General features: G+C 40.7%; 1 protein-coding gene across 6 annotated transcripts in view; it reads right to left on the bottom strand.

Annotated features, from left to right (window-relative positions):
• The window catches only part of LTBP1 (latent transforming growth factor beta binding protein 1), a 455261-nt gene that overhangs the window by 403821 nt on the left and 39275 nt on the right, over nucleotides 1–12165 (bottom strand). The gene's annotated exons all lie outside the window — the stretch shown is intronic.

The raw sequence follows: 12165 nt of genomic DNA, 5'->3' as shown, positions 1-12165 counted from the left end.
GTACAGACTTCACTAATTCTTCCAGACGCTTACCACGAGCATTGGGCTGTTCCTCAATGAAATAAGACGATGATAATGTTGTTGATAAGGATGATGATAGTGAATATTTATTAATGGTTTCCTATGTGCCAGGCACTGTTCTAATAGATATTGACAAATTTAACTCCCACCCCCAGCAACTGATTTAAGGAGATGTTTTATTTTGCCCATTTTACTGATGAAAAAAGAGGCACGGGGTTATAAAATTTGCCAAAAGTCCCACAATCATCAGTAAATAAAAGAGCTTGAATATGAATTCAAGTGAACTGGCTCCAAAGTCATCTTTTTTGACCACTTTACTATAGCTGCTGCTCAGAAATGGATCAGAAATACGGGGTGGGGGAGAAAGAAAGTACTCTGTCCTTTTTGATGTCGTGTTCTGTGGCATCAGTTTAAACTTTAGGTAACCAAATAAGTCTTAGCAAAAAAAACAGAAGCCCAGTCCCAAACCCAAACCCCCCAAGAGGGTAATGGCCTTCAGCTTGCATTAAGCTATCAAAGCTTGGAGTGACTGTTCAGAAATTTAGTCAACCTACTTTTTTTTTTTTATTTGAGAGAAAAAGCAAAGGTAAAAAGATTGAAAGTCATCTAATATACACTTTCATACATGCATTATATATTTTAAAAGCCAGTACACCCTTAATGTTATTTTAAAAAAAAGGCAATCAAAAAGAAACCACCTGTTTATCTCCTATTAGCTAGGATGCATTTACTTTGGGTTTTGTTTTTTTTAATATGGACCATTTTTAAGGTCCTTATTTAATTTGTTACAATATTGTGGCTGTTTTATGTTTTTTATTTTGGGCCATAAAGCATGTGCAATCATAGCTCCCCGATCAGGGATCAAACCTACACCCCCTGCGTTGGATGGCAAAGTCTTACCACTGACTGCCATGGAAGTCCCAGGAATGCATGTACTTTGAGTCACCAGACTTGTAGCCAAGCAGAGTTTTAAAGTTAGCAGGGCTAGGGGTCATGGGCAAGGTGAGTGGATTTTATCACAGGCAAGGTCCCCTGGGAGTTTAGATGTCACATGTCATAAAATTTATGACTTAAATTTTATTAACATCATAGGCTTACAGACATGATTCCTTCAGACCCTTCTTTATTTGTACCGTTTATTTACACCAGCCTTTTGGTATCAGCGCTCTTTGATGTAAACTCTCTGTCCTGAGGCAGATCACAATACTAAACCTCCCATATAATTCAACCCAGGATTCAGTCTACAAGCAATTACAAAATAGATGAAGAATACATACCAGAGGAGGCTCAACCATGGAGGAACCAATGACCAAGACCTAAAGACCCTGAAACCTCCTAATTTCCTATAAAAGAGAAAAGATACTTTTCCTATTTTCCTATAATTCCTATTAGTTATAGCAAATAATGATAAGAAATAACAGTCAAGTGTCAGAATACCAGGCCAACAAATTTTCTAAGAGCTGAGAAGGATTCTTAAAAAAAGGAAAAAAAGGAAAGAAAAACACAGCCAGCTCCCAAGGTGACCCTAGGGTGAGTTACTTGAGCTTGGCCTCTGTACCTACACAAGTCCCAGGGCAGGAGGAGGGCAGTAGCTGCTTTTCTAAAATGGTCCCCAAGGGCTCTTTCCATATTAGGCTTCTAGAAGTCAAAGTCAAAACACTATGCACTTCCAGAGTTCAGGAGTCTAATTTATCCACGCTTTCCTAGCCAACATGATCATCAGGTCCCTCCTCAGCCACGCTTATTTATGGAACGTCACAGGAATGGAAATGGGCTCCACCCAGAGACAGCAGAAGTGGTCACAAGTGGGAAAGGACGGGGCTTTCAAAGCTGAGCCTCTGCCAGAGATCACCCCCAGGCACTTTCATGTACACATTCTCTTCATGCTTTCAATTAGAAACATGTCTCGGTTTAACATCTGAGAATGATTTCCGCTTCTCCCTCCCAAGGTGTATTGCAAATGTCTACTAATCTCTCAGGAAGGCTGCACAGAGTGGCTGACAAAAGCTGGTACCTAAGTGGAGGCCAAGCACAGAAATCTCCCCCCAAACACCTAGAACAGCCAACAAGGGGCTGTCTGGAAGAGGAGTTAGAAGTATAAAGGGTAGCCTTTTTTTAACTGTTCAAATTTTGCACATGGAAGGATGAGGGGAGCAGGGAAAAAGTAATACAAGAAAAAAAAATAACTTTAAAAGGACCAAAAAAGGACACTTTATATAATAGTAGTTTTATATATATATATACACAATACTATCCTTTCACAGTAAGTTTTAAGAGACAATAAGGAGACTGATTAGACAATTTTCTCTTCTACCTTCCACATTTGGGCTTCAGCAGTAGCCTCCTGGAGTAGATAGGTAGGGCTGGCTTACACTGCGGGGGTCAGGGGTGGGGGAGGCAGAGCAGGTAAGGGAACAGACTCCCCAGTGGCCAAGACAAGCCCCTCCCCTGACATGAAAAGCAAAACTGACGTCCTGCAACCACATTTGAGCAAGCCATTTTTCCCACCACCTTGGACTTCGTGCAGTAGTGGTTCCCACGTGTCACTTCTCAAAGTGTGATGCCCGGACAAGCCGGAGCATCACCTGGAAACATTTTAGAAAGGCATACTTGGCCAGCCCCCGGCCTGCTAAATCCCAAACCAGAGCCCAGCCATCTGCCTGCCTGCCAGCTGATGCACAAACTAGCGGCCTTCCACCAACACCTTTTTTGAGAATTTACATTTTTGTCACTGCAAGTTTGTGTTTTCACACTACAGTGGCTTGCTGAATTCTTACCCTCATAGCTGTGTCTGTTTTATGTTGCCCTTCTGTTTTTAACGCAAAAAATTTATAAATTTTTCCATGTGACTAAACTCTCATTATCAGTCCCTTTCAAAAATTTATGCATTTGTCACTGCTTCATGGTCAGTGTAAAAATTTGTAGGCACTTATGAGAAAACACGGAGAAGGCGATGGCACCCCACTCCAGTGCTCTTGCCTGGAAAATGCCATGGATGGAGGAGCCTGGAAGGCTGCAGTCCATGGGGTCGCTGAGGGTCGGACACGACTGAGCGACTTCACTTTCCCTTTTCACTTTCATGAATTAGAGAAGGAAATGGCAACCCACTCCAGTGTTCTTGCCTGGAGAATCCCAGGGACAGGGGAGCCTGGTGGGCTTCCGTCTATGGGATCACACAGAGTCAGACACGACTGAAGTGACTTAGCAGCAGCAGCATGAGAAAACATTTATTTTTTTAAATTCAAGGACAGTTGACTTACAGTGTTACATTAGTTTCAGGTGTCAGCACAGATAGTATGTTTACAGATTACACTCCAATGTATCCTTGTTGCTTCTCTATTTCATACACACGTTTGTATCTGCTAAACCAGTTTTAGAAAAGGCAGAGGAACCAGAGATCAAATTGCCAACATCTGCTGGATCATGGAAAAAGCAAGAGAGTTCCAGAAAAACATCTATTTCTGCTTTATTGACTATGCCAAAGCCTTTGACTCTGTGGATCACAATAAACTGTGGAAAATTCTGAAAGAGATGGGAATACCAGACCACCTGACCTGCCTCTTGAGAAATCTGTATGCAGGTCAGGAAGCAACAGTTAGAACTGGACATGGAACAACAGACTGGTTCCAAATAGGAAAAGGAGTATGTCAAGGCTGTATATTGTCACCCTGCTATTTAACTGATATGCAGAGTACATCATGAGAAACACTGGACTGGAAGAAACACAAGCTGGAATCAAGATGGCCGGGAGAAATATCAATAACCTCAGATATGCAGATGACACCACCCTTATGGCAGAAAGTGAAGAGGAACTAAAAAGCCTCTTGATGAAAGTGAAAGAGGAGAGTGAAAAATTTGGCTTAAAGCTCAACATTCAGAAAACAAAGATCATGGCATCTGGTCCCATCACTCCATGGCAAATCGATGGGGAAACAGTGGAAACAGTGTCAGACTTTATTTTGGGGGCTCTAAAATCACTGCAATGGTGATTGCAGCCATGAAATTAAAAGACGCTTACTCCTTGGAAGAAAAGTTATGACCAACCTAGATAGCATATTCAAAAGCAGAGACATTACTTTGCCAACTAAGGTCCATCTAGTCAAGGCTATGGCTTTTCCAGTAGTCATGTATGGATGTGAGAGTTGGACTGTGAAGAAGGTTGAGCGCTGAAGAATTGATGCTTTTGAAGTGTGTTGGAGAAGACTCTTGAGAGTCCCTTGGACTGCAAGGAGATCCAACCGGTCCATTCTGAAGGAGATCAGCCCTGGGATTTCTTTGGAAGGAATGATGCTAAAGCTGAAGCTCCAGTACTTTGGCCACCTCATGCGAAGAGTTGACTCATTGGAAAAGACTCGGATGCTGGGAGGGATTGGGGGCAGGAGGAGAAGGGGATGACAGAGGATGAGATGGCTGGATGGCATCACTGACTCGATGGACGTGAATCTGAGTGAACTCTGGGAGATGGTGATGGACAGGGAGGCCTGGCGTGCTGCGATTCATGGGGTCGCAAAGAGTTGGACACGACTGAGCGACTGAACTGAACTGAACTGAACCCCATAGCCCTAATTTGTCCCTCCCTCCTCCTCTCTCCCCTCTGGTAGTCACTACTCTGTGACGCTATTTCCGGAGAAAACTGTTATTCTAACTGAAGTATTGAACTATGTGGAATATTTTAAATCTTACAGAAGTTCTTTAAAAATGTTATCCATCAGTCATCCTGCATTTGCCCTGCCCAGCTGCGGTTCCACACAATGAGTGAACACTATGGAGATCTTATCAGCTGGTGAGGCAGTGCTTCTCAGGCTTTGCAGCACAGCAGAATCACCCAGGGAGCTCAAAACCCAGGTGTGACTCCAGGCTGACTGAATCATAATCTCTGGGGAAAGGGGCTCACTGGTCACTTTCGTTTTTTACTTTTTTAACTTCCTAGGTGACGGCAATGTGCAACCAAACTGGAGAACCATCGGTGGGGGAATAAAATCCTACCAGACTTGCTGATCATCTTCCCAAAATGTCGCTCTTTGAATTTTTTCTTCTTCATTTAAAAATTTTCAACATATTCTAGCTGCCCAGGAGATACATTCAAGGCCCTCATCTGGATCCCATCACCCTCCACCCCTGGTCCATCCCTGCAAAAGCTGACCTTTTCTTTCCTCTGTACATAGGGTACCCTGTCCTGAAATATGGGCCAGCCCCTCAAGCACTTATTCATCTGAAACATCCTACTTCTCTGTGAAGTCCTTTCCAAATGCCCACTCACCCTGACCTCCTGAGCCATTTTCATCATTCACTTCACATCTCACCTGTACAGTCACATATATTAATCTTTTAACAAAGCTCTTTTATTTCCCAACCAGAATGTCAACAATGAGGTCAGATAATTGGCTAAGACAGAACTTTTTGTACCCAAGGACAGGAGCCTGAACCTCATCTTAGCTGACTGACCAAGGTCAAAGTAGATCTATCTCTTTCCAAGAATGCTGGGACTTCAGGACATCTATAAAAGGAAGATAATAAGTGGGTTCATAATAACATCTATAACCCTGGATGTGGTTTACCAGTTATTCAATCAGTCTCCAAGCTTTCAAAGTGAAAGTGAAGTCGCTCAGTTGTGTCCAACTCTTTGCAATCCCATAGACTGTAGCCTACCAGGCTCCTCTGTCCATGGGATTTTCTAGGCAATAGTAGTGGAGTGGATTGCCATTTCCTTCTCCAAGGGATCTTCCCAACCCAGGGCTCAAACCTGGGTCTCCTGCATTATAGACAGATGCTTTACCACCTGGTGAGGGAAGTCCAAGCTTTCAAAGATGTTTTTAAATCAAAATTAATATCTAAGTATTCTTTGCTCACATATATGGCCTGCAGTGGCATTTAGCAGTATGTACATTAAACAATTACAAAGCTCAGATTCAATGCATTCTAGAAAAACTCTGAACGGGAGGAACCCTCTGAAACTGGTCATGAACTCACAAGAAAAGAACATCACAAAGGGCTGATAGGAGCTGTGATAAGGTACTAATCCTCCAGTTCAAAGGTGCATTAAGAGAATTAGCCTAAGACATTCAGATGCAGTAGGAAAAAAGCTTCTGAAAGCTTTTTTTTGTGGAAAGGAATTAGAAGTGGGGGAAGCCCACAATTTATTAAGTAGATAATCCAATAAAAGGACTTCTGCTCAAGATAAGCACAGTGAATTAACCTCTACCACATCTCCCATTCCAAACACAGAACAATCATTTTTAAAGACTTTTTTTTAGATTAAAGAAACAGACTTCCACAGCTGGGCATGATGGAATAACTGTTACCAAACAGGCCTTTTTGCCATGACAGCTAGAAAACTGGATGAAAGATATAAGACAACTGTTGTCAGATACCAGACAACTGGTAAGAAAAGACGGAATCCTAAGAGAAGGGCATCAAGAAGGGAGCCCTAGGATCACTGTAACTGCCTTGCAGGAGGTACTCGGTCGACCACTATGCAGCAAGGATCACCACGCACAGTGTGATAAAGACTGAGTGGCTAGGATCTCCAGGCAGAGTCCTGGACAGGAGAGATCTGCAGAGCCCTGGAGTCTTTACCTGATACTGAGCTGCACAGACATGGAGTGCAACAAGCTAGCCAAGACCTGTACACTGCAAATTCCCAGTCCTGGCCTACTAGAGTCAGGACATTCAGTAAGACCCCAGAATTCAACTCCCTTTAAAAGTAAAACCTCAATATCAAAATCAGACAAGAATTGTACACAGACACAAAGAATCATACAAAAATGAAAACTCACACACAAATCACAGTTAAGAATATATAGATGCACAATTCCTAAAAAAAAAAAAAAAAAAAATAGTAAATCTAATACAACACTATTTCCAAACCAAATTAATTCAAGAAATATAAGGATGATTTTAATGTCAGTCACTCTTTCCATGGAATTCCCCACGTTAAAAAATTAAATGAGAACTTGTCTCAGTGAACGCAAAAATTTTCCAATGAAATTCATCACTTTTTCATAATAACAAACAAAAACTGTTAAGACAACTAGGAATGCAAAAGGATTTTATTGTTCTGGTAAACAGTACATACAGCAAATCCTGCATACCAAAGAGGATACCAAAACCTACAGCAAATATGTGGAAACTGTAGAAACATCCCTATTAAAGCTGGACACAAGTCTAAATGCCCACAATAGCCTCTATAGTTGATGTTATATTGTAAGTTCCATGGCAAAACAAGGAAAAAGAATAAAAGGTCTAAAATGAAGAAACAATGTGACATTATTTCAATTTATCTAAGTGGTTATGTACATAATCAAGAAATTCTACAAACTATAATAGCAGATAAGAATGTGGTACTTGTTCAAAGAGAGAAAAACAGATCAATGAAATTTAACAGAAAGCTTAGAAACAGACTCAAATATAAATGGAGGCTTGAAACATGATGGAGGCGACATAACAACCCCGTAAAAAAACGGAAGAAATAAACGGTGTTGAAAAAGAAAGAGCCACCCATCTAAAAGAACAAAAACTAGATCCCTACCCAGCACAGGAGTGTGCATTCTGGTGTGTTCCAAGGCCTTCAGCTGCGTTCAACTCTGTGCGACCCCATGGACCGTGGCCCACTAGGCTGCTCTGTCCATTGGATTCTCCAGGCAAGAATACTGGAGTGGGTTGCCAGGCCCTCTTCCAGGAGATCTTCCCGACCCAGGGATCAACCCAGAGTTCTTCTGTCTCCTGCATTGGCAGGCGGATTCCTTACCACTAGCGCCACCTGGGAAGCCCATGCATTCTAGATCTATAAAACTTAAAGAGAAAATGTGACAGAATAGCTTCATGATTTGGGGTAAAGAGGAATTTCTCAAACGTGAAAACAGTAAGTAAAAATCAAAAAGGATTGATGAGCTTGACTGTATTAAAACTTAAAAGACACCATACAAAACAAGTGACGAAAAGAAGACCCTCGCAGTATATTTAACAAAGGACTAATAATCAGATATAGCAGGAATTCCTAAAAATAGATAGGAAAAACAAAGTAAGATATGGACAAAGGATGTGAGCTGGCTGTTCACAGATGGTGAAATGTAAAATACATGTGACAAGATACACAACCTCTCCAATTATCAGAGAACTGCAGATCAAAACAACACTGAGATGCAATTCCACACTCAAGAGACTGGCAGCAAGTCTGTTAGCACCAAGTGTTAGCAAAGATACGGAGAAATGGAAACTCATGTACTGTGCACGGAGGTATATGGGATACTCACCTCTGCGAGAAGCAGTGTGGCAACATTCAGTAAGGTTATGATGTGCAAACCCTAACACCTAGCAATTTCCCTTCTAGACTGTCATGGGCTCAAGCAGACGTACACCAACTATAGTAGGAAAATAGTGACAGATGACCTGATCAACTGTGGTATATTCATATGTGGAATTGTCTACAGCAGTTAAAATCATGATCTAGATCTATACGCCAAGCAACATGGATGAACCTTGTGAAAATATGTTGACAAAAGAAAGTAATTATAAAATGCTACTTTGTAGGACTATTCTTTATCTGATATTACAATACTGTCCATGTAATTTTTAAAGACATAAATCACCACTCCTTGTTTTTAAGGATACATATGAAATCAACAAAAGCGTTAAAATATGTACTGGATTCCCACTAAATTCATAACCATGACACCTCAGGGAAGGATATGGAACAATTCCAGAGAAGGAACTACGTCACTTTATTGGAATTTTTTTCTTTAAAAAATAAAAAGATGGGGGACTTCGCTGGTGGTCCAGCAGTGAAGGCTTTGCTTTCCAGTGCAAGGGATGCAGGTTGAATTCTGGGGGGCTAAGATCTGACGTGTCTCATGGCCAAAACACAAAAACATAAAATAGAAGCAATATTGTAACAAATTCAATAAAGACTTTAAAATTGGCCCACATTATTTAAAAAAAAAAAAAGATGTATAGAAAATATGACAACAGGTATTAGCTGTGGGTAGTAGATACACAGGTGCTAACTACTATATCCTTTTCACTTCCTGAATACAAAATTTTTTCAAAATCAAAATAATTTTTTTTTAAATAAGCCAACAAAAGGCAACTGAGAATTGAAGACAGTTAAAACCTGATTCTTAATTATGGGGTGAAAGGGTGATCACGGGGATGAGACTGGTCAAAGTGGCAAAAACTGCCAACATCACAATGCTGTGCTCTGCTCAGTCGTGTCCGACTTTTTGCGACCTCCTGGACTGTAGCCCGTCAGGCTGCTCTGTCCATGGAATTTTCCAGGCAAGAATACTAGAGTGGGTTGCCATTTCCTACTCCAGGGGATCTTCCTGACCCAGGGATCAAACCGGAGTCTCTTGCATCTCCTGCTTGGCAGGTGGATTCTTTACCACTGAGCCACCTGGGAAGCCCAAAATGCCGATAATGAACTGAGTGTACACACAGTGAGCTTGTGGGAAACCCACATCAAGACCTAGGTGAGAAGAACAGACATACAATCCTACCCCACTGTGGCCACAGAGATGGTCTTAGGAAAACACTCATCTTTTAAAACAAATCCTCAATTTTTGCTCCAAACAGTAAATCCTCTCAGATTTCTTCCACATTTGAATCCTACTCCAGTTTAACAAGCTGATCCTAATGTTCTTTAAAAGTTTAGTGACTGTATTTTTAGGAAGTGTCCCATGCCCTGAAGCTCAGGCTCTATTGCTCTTAATTCTAAAAAAGTAACTCTTAGTTATATTTAAAACCCAGCCCAGCCCACACAGGGCAAACAGAGTGAATCTCTGCCCCTTGCCTAACTCCAAGCAAGTTACAGCATGTCGACCGCACGTGTCCCAGCGAGAAATGTAAGTCTAACTGTGTCTTCTGTGATCAGAGACAGCAGGTGAGAAACTGCTTTGCTGTGTGTGCGTCTTCACAGTAATTCCCAGCTGCCCTTTGAAGTCATTCAATAACACTAAGTGATATCAGATCACAAGACTCAGCATGAGGTCACACATTTTCGTCTGCGCTCACTCTATACACCCCTTGTGCCAAACTTAAATAAAATGCTGCACTTTCATTGTTGATACCTCTGGGTCAGCTTCCTCCAAAATCCCCAAGGAACAAAAAACAGTAGTATAAACCCCAACACCTTTTCCATCCAGCCTTGTGGAATAATGAAGAGCTCCACAAAATCAAATGCTCTACATAGGTGAACCAAGCGCCAAGACGTTTACTAACTTACAGGTTTGGAACAGCTCTATGAAAAACCTCAGGGGTGTGTGTGCTTTCAGAGCGCCCTGCTCTTCAGTCAGGATCTCTCCCCAGCCTTTCTACGCCGTTTGCTTTTCTAATCTACTCTCAAGTGACAACTTAACCAAGCAGATAGTCAGATGGTTGCACACAGCACAAATTACGTGGAATATATAAGGCCCAAAGGTTGTGTGAAGACTCTCGGGGCTTTATGAGGACTTTCCTTACTGCCTTTATGTCAAGGAGTGAGCCCTCGTCTGCCTAATTCCCTGAGAGCTGTATTCTGGAGGGTGGAGGTTCTGGAAGCCTGAGTTCAGCAGAAGCAGCTTGTTACCATGCGATTTAATTTAAAATAGATGGTCAGCCGAGGCCAAGCACACTCCTCCTGATGTCATCAATAACTGTGAAATCTCTCACAGAGTATAATAATTAAGTCATAAGTTACATAATGAAAAAACCACCAGCAATTTTTATGGGTTCTGTTTCTGGTCTTATTACTGCTGTTTTATGAAGTTTCGTTGTTGTTGTTGTTTTTTTTAAGTCAGTGAAAAAGAAAACAAAGTTAAAGATCTACAAGTTTTTATGATGTAAATATTTAATTTAAAATAGCAAAAGAAAAATGAGGTAAAACCAGAAAATTTTCAGAAAATGGTATTATATAGGAAGAATTAACAAAAGCTGTCTTTAACAAATTAAGACCAAAATTGAAAAGGTGAAAAAAGGTCAGAAATAGACAATTGAGACAAAATAAAATACAATTAGTAAGTAAACCTGCGGTATGCTGTCTAAATTAATGAAGTCGTCAAAAGAAATGCCAACTAAAACAAGGAGGCACAATATGATGGCTACTTTGTATTTTTTTTAAAAAGATGTAGAATATTAATACGAAGTGTAATAAAGGGTAGTAAAATGATACAAGCCTTTAGAAAGCACTTCAACAATATGTTTCAGGCTATTTCAGTAGCTTCATTTCTAGAAAATAGTTTAAAAAAGAAAATAACTATATACACACTTATACCCAGCTGTCCACAGCAGTGTTATTTATACCAATGAAAAATGCAAAAGCACCATATAGATTGGGTAAAGGATGGTATTATATAGCCTTTCAAAATTAGAATTATAAAGTGATACTATAAGTTTTTAAATGTCATTATTAAAATGTATTGAAAACATAAAGTTATTTTGCTATTCAGTCATTAGTTAAGCATCTTCTTGATAATAGTATAATTTTATTTTGTGTACTAATACTAGTACATATGTATAACAGACGCAGGGCTTCCCTGGTGGCTTTGACAGTAAGGAATCCACCTGCAAATGCAAGAGACACAGGAGGCGTGGGCTCAGTCCCTGAGTTGGGAAGATCCCCTAGAGAAGGAAATGGCACCCCACTCCAGTACTCTTGCCTGGGAAATCCCATGGACAGAGGAGCCTGGCGGGCTACAGTCCATGGGGTCTCAAAGAGTCAGGCACGACTGAGTGAGTAACAACACAGAAAACAACAAACAAGTTCCTGACAAATCTTGGGTTTTACAAACTAAACTATTAGGCACATGTAAAGTATAATTATAAATGACATTGTCATAATTCATTATAGGGAGGCCATAAATTTCTAAATAATGAATCTTTGATCTGTTTTAATACCATAATGTCTTTCTCCACTCATTATTCAAACATTGAGCCCTTCCCCCTTACATGCTAACACTGTGCCAAGAAGTGTGGATTAAAAGATGGAGAAGACAAATTTCCTGCTCTCATGGAGATCAGAGTCCAGTATGGAGGACAGACAAGTGTATATATATGTGTGTTTGTGTGTATACATAAAACTTCACCATAGTTATATGTTGGAATAATAAAGATATGGAAGAAATGAGAAGTAAAGGGCCCTAAGTGAGAAATCTGGAGAAGGAAAATGACAAC

Source organism: Oryx dammah, unplaced genomic scaffold (genome assembly GCF_014754425.2).
Source record: "Oryx dammah isolate SB20612 unplaced genomic scaffold, SCBI_Odam_1.1 HiC_scaffold_25, whole genome shotgun sequence".
Taxonomy (NCBI): Eukaryota; Metazoa; Chordata; class Mammalia; order Artiodactyla; family Bovidae; genus Oryx; species Oryx dammah.
Note: the sequence above shows the minus strand (reverse complement) of the source record. Positions and strands in the feature narration are given on the sequence as shown.